General features: G+C 36.3%; 1 pseudogene; it reads right to left on the minus strand.

Moving 5' to 3' along the window:
- Positions 1–1828: 1828 nt before the first annotated feature.
- Positions 1829–2822, minus strand: LOC131483964 (glyceraldehyde-3-phosphate dehydrogenase-like; annotated as a pseudogene).
- Positions 2823–5788: the final 2966 nt, after the last annotated feature.

Here is a 5788-nt window from a genome sequence, read left to right on the forward strand (position 1 = left end):
ATTCGGTGTTCCCCTCTCAGAAGCTGAAAATATGCATATGAGAGAAATTTCCATGAAGGTAATGTTTATAGTCATTTCTGGGTTAAAGAAAAAGATTTATTCACTTTACGGGAATGTATTTCCTGACATTTGTCCTATTTCATTATGATCAAAGGGCTGTAGTGCTGAATGTGGGAACTTCTCTAGGAAGGCTGACTGTAAGTGATTATGTAAACTTCTAAGCAAAGGCAATTTCCATTATGCACCCTGACGGTCAGAAATCCTTTGCGGGTTACATATTGCTGAATATAACAGGTTTCTATGTACTGGGATTCCACAGGAAATTTTGGGTTGTTTTGTAAGTATAAAGATAATAGGTATGTTGTTGCCAATAACTTGAATCCAAAGAGATGAACCTGTTCAGATCATATTCGTGGATATTGTTCACATTTTATTTTAGAAACAGATGAGAATTTTGCTGGCAAATAGGAAACCAAAGTCAGTTTTCAGATCTATGACCTCTAACCTATGAGATAAGGAAATTGGCCTGAGTACTCATGGAACTCTGTGAGCTTTATTTTCAACCTCTCATATGTCAACCAGTGAGTTGAGTGTGTTTCTATTACTATCATTAACAAAGTAGAATATTATTGATTTTTTATGCTAAATTCTGCTAGGGAGTAACTTTTGGATAGGACAAGAAATTACGTAGATTTCTTGCATTTATTGATGTGCATCCACATATAAAAATACAAACATTCAAAAATATTTGTAATAAGTTTTATGCACTAAAATTTTTTGACTTAATTATTTTATTCAGGTGTTTATTCAAATATCTTTTCCTCAGAGAGGCTTTCCAAATTCAGCTTTCCTAAAAGAGAGCCTACCCATTACTATTTATACCCATATCTTACCTTAATGTTGGTTATAGCACATGCCATTCCTTTATACACATACAGAGGTTATCTGTGTAGTTGTCCTTCCTCAGCTAGAACATTAGCTCTACAAAGATAGGGCTTTTGCCTCCTTTTGTTCTCTACTGTCTTGTTGAGCCAGGAAAGATTCTAACTTGGTGAATGAATGAATCATAGCATTCACTATCATGATTTAAAAAAAAGAAGAAAGAAAGAAAGAAAAAGAGATAAAAGGAAATTAAATGATTCACAATGGCAAGACTGTTGATTAACTTAGTATAAATTCTTAACTTATATCGTTAGCACCTAGTATATTTTTATAACAAAACATTTTTGTTGTGAAGAGATTTTTTGTAACATTATGTAAATAAAGAAAGTCCTAGAATTGTGTATGTAACATAATTACAGTGTAAATAGGTATAACCTATTTACAGGAGGAACTGAGAAAAAAAGTTCCAAAATATTTATAGTATGTGTGCTTAGATGCAGACATCATGGGTTTTATTTTTAAATATTTTGCAATTATTATTTAGAGACTATGGTAAGAAGAAATGAGGCAAAAAGGAAGAAAAGGAGAAAAGGAGAAAAATATAGTAGTGATTGAGATTTGAGTATTAGAGATAAATAAGCTATCATGCTAAGGTACTATAAGTATGAAGACTTTAACAACAAAGAGTAGTACACGATGTTTTTGGAGTACTCACTAACTGCAAGTATTGTTTGAAGTTTGTTTTTGGTACAGTATACTTTACTGATGGTATATTACACAGTAGGGTTCCCCAAGTCCCTCCCTTCTTTAGGGGATCTGGGATGGAAACTGTGTAGAGGTCATGAGATTCTCAGTATGTTAGGGGATGAGTTGGGGTAAAGATTCCCCAGCAGCTGAGAATCTTTCTCTTCCTTTCTCTTACTGGGACTGGTGGTCCAGGGGGCTATTACTCCTTAGAGGCTACATGGACCATAATGTCCACCACTTGGTTGCTATAGCCAAATTCACTGTCATACCAGGAAATGAGCTTGACAAAGAGGTCACTGAGAGCTAGGCTAGCCCCAGTGTCGAAGGTAGAAGAATGAGTGTCACTGTTAAAGTTATAGGAGACAAACTGATTCTCCATGTAGCCCAGGATGCCCTTGAGGGGGCCTCTGATGCCTGCTTCACCACCTTCTACATGTCATCATATTTGGCAGCTTTCTCCAGGATGCACGTCAGGTCTACAACTGATACACTGGGGTTGGGGGCTTGGAAGGTCATGACAATGAGCTTCCCATTCAACTCAGGAATGACCTTGCCTACAGCCTTGGCAGTGCAAGTAGAATCAGGGATTATGTTCTGAGCAGCACCTTTGCCATCATGCCACAGCTTTCCAGAGGTGCTGTCCAGTTTTCTGGGTGGGAGGGATGGTCTGGACTGTAGTCATGTATCCCTCCACAATGCCAAATTTGTCACTGATGACCTTAATCAGAGGGGCCAAGCAGTTGTGGTACAAGAGGCATTGTCAACAATCTTGAGGTAGTGGCCATATTTCTCATGATTCACTCCCATCACAAATATGGCACCAGCAGAAGGGGCAGAGATGATGACTCTCTTGGCCCCACCCTTCAAGTGAGACCCAGCCTTTTCCATGTGGTGAAGACTCCAGTGGACTCCACAACATACTGAACACCAGCATCATGCCATTTGATGTTGGGGGGATCACCCTCCTCCAAGACGGAGATGGGTTTTCCATTGATGACAAATTTCCCATTCTCAGCCTTGATTGTGCTGTTCAATTTGTTGTGGGTGGCATCATATTGGAACATGTTGATCATGTAGTTGAGGTCAAGGAAGACGTCACTGATGGTGACAATATCCATTTTGCCAGAGTGAAAAGCAGCCCTGGTGACCAGGTGCCCGATACAGCTGAATCTATTTACTCTGACCTTCACCATCATGTCTTGGGGACATGGCTGGCACTGTACCAGAAGATGCAACTGTCTGTCAAACAGGGAGGAGCAGAGATCCTGAAGTTCTTTACATAAATAAAATTGTTCTGTTCTCATAATTACTAAATGAGGTCAGTGTTATAGTTGTTATTATCATCATTGTTATTCCCACTGTAGATGCCCAGAGAGATCATACTACTCCCCAAAGTTGTCCAAATAAGAAGTGGTGATTTGAATGTGACTCAGGGTCTGTAGTCTTAACCTCTGATTAAGAATAAGAATGGTAGTAATTGCTTCTGAAATAAGAAGAAAATATTTCATTCGTGAATTTATATCTTATTTACCTTCAAAAAAACAAATCCATGTAAAATGTTTTGTTTACTACTTAAAAGGACTCATTTGGGTTTAGTCAAACATATAAAACAATCTTGAATACTTGGATATGAATGAGAAAATCTCTGCTAGAATGTAGAATGTTATAGGGCGCATATTGTGGTATAATTATAGTGTTTTATTGACATGACAGGCTACTCCGGACAGCAAGTGGCCTTAATAACTCAGCATTCTGTATATACACAGCCTCAGTTGTTGTTGTTTTTTTTTAATACATAATGTTATTAGGGCTTTGTGTCTAGATGCCATTTTGAAGTAGTCTGAAAAATTCTCTTTTCTATATTAGACTCTGTAATGTTCTCCCTTTTCCTAAGATTCAACAGAACACGTATAACTCTACCATTATGCGGTAGAAAGAACATGAGTTTTGAAATTAAACTGGTTTGAGTTTGAATCTCAAATGAACACTTCACTCTATGATAGCATTCATGAGGCAGGCACAATAGCTAGTATATGACTTAGAATGACAGTTCAGGTGAGAAGTTTTCATATTTCTGTAATGCTCAGAGCATATGCCATTTCAGTTCCATAGAACTAAAGAACCCATTTGTCATTTTCAAAATTAATAATCCTGGGTATTTATTATTTATTAATTATAACAAATGGATTAATTATAAAACTATAAAAGTGACTGAAGTCCCAGCTGACAGTTGAAAATGCCTTTACAAAACATATACCTGATTCTGTTTTCAGTAAAAAAAGCTCAGGAAATTTAATTTAGGATGCCAGGTGGCACAATAGGTTATACATTAACTTGTCCCCTCTGATAAATTAAATTTGAATTTGGCTCTGGTCACAAATGAAATGAGTCATTTGGTACATGCCACTAAGGATACTCACAAAGCCAAAATGACATTTCATTGAAAAATCACCTGTTAAGAAAAATGTCTGCAGTCTCTGGGGAAATTTTCAAGAAAAATAAACAAGTGTGTAAGGCAAAAAGAAAGGGTTCTAAGGGGCTACTGTAAATTATAGGCTTGCTGAAAATCTGGAGGAAGGAAAGTGCTATAATACCTACAAGTTTTTATTCAGCCACAAATCGAAATTTTAGCCTGTATTTCCTCTTTTCCCCAGTTTCGGGATTCTAGGAGATTATTCGCTTATTTTCCAAAGAAAATTGGCTTTTTTCCTTGTCACAGTTTTAGCCAAATGTCAGTTTGTATCAAATTATCATGGATTACTGAGCTCACTGCAAGGAACCATCTAATTGTGATTCTAAACCATATGTTTAGCTCTTCCTGTTCCTTTCAGGTAAATAAATAATATAATTATAAGGACGATTCTTTCCTCATTTAAAGGACTAAGAAAACGTATAAGTGACAGACTTCAGAGATAACATTAATTTGACACTAATGTTTATTCTTTTCATTGTGACATTCTTGTCCATGTAATAATCACCTAGTAAGTATTTAGACAGATGCTGAGATTAATAACGGTAAAAGTCCCAGCACAAACATAAAACCCAGTTTTTTCACATTCACTGTTGGAGAAAATATAGTACACAAATACTAAATTCATCTTAGATCCTATGTTAGGTGTTTTGTACTGGATTCTAAACGGACACTGTCAATTCATTCTTTTGGGGTCTCCAGACTTGACGGGACTCTGCTCTCTGAGTCAGGCCATGTCCACCTATATTCCAAGAGTATGATCTAGACCATACTGTTTCATGACTACTTCCAGTCCCCTTTCTAATAGCTGATACTTTCAAGTTCTTAGTGGTCCTGGGTAGCCAAGCTGCCAGACCCGTTCGTGCCTGGGAAACCAAGGTCATCTCTAGCCTGCAGTTTTATCTCAGCAGGCAAATTCCAGAACATTCTGCTCAATCACTGGAAAAAGCTTATGATAAAAATTTATACCATGACTAGGCAATGTTAATGACAAAAATTTATTCACTACATCCCTGGTTTTTATCCCCAACAGCACTTGCTAGGCAAAGGTCCTTGCTTAGCAATCTTATTAGACCTTAAACAAATGGACAAAACTCATTTTAAGTAGATTAAGACAATAGGGTCATGCGGCAAGATGTACCAAAAAAAAAAAAAAAAAAAAAATAGCCATAGGATTTGCATATGTTAATTCATTACTCCATTCTCCCTAAGTGCAAGCATTCTTCCTAAGTGAAAATGTAGTTTTATGAAACAAATAAATTGACCTCTGGCAAACCTTACTTAGGAACAATGACCTTAACTTTATTAATATTCTCTATTCACATAGAAAGGAGAAGTCATTGCAACTGGAATAATTGTATTAAAAAAACTATAGCAAATCGAAATAAACATACACACATAGCTATATCCAACTCTTTTATAAAAAAGGGAAAAAAGAGAGCTTCTGTCTTTTATCTGGCCTAAATGAAAATTGTGTTCTTTGTACTCTATTTGTCTTAACGTCTTAGGAACCCTAAAAACTAAAAAATATTGTTTGTTTTGTGTGGTAACGTTAGACCTACATTCTCTAGGAAGAGCTCAATAGATACAAATAATAAAAAACTTTCTCTGTAGTTTTCAAGCATAATGGCTGAAATTGTTACTTAGCTTTGATTATTTTCAGATTTTTTAAATCTGACTTAAGGAGTC

Source organism: Neofelis nebulosa, chromosome 8 (assembly GCF_028018385.1).
Source record: "Neofelis nebulosa isolate mNeoNeb1 chromosome 8, mNeoNeb1.pri, whole genome shotgun sequence".
NCBI classification, from domain to species: Eukaryota; Metazoa; Chordata; class Mammalia; order Carnivora; family Felidae; genus Neofelis; species Neofelis nebulosa.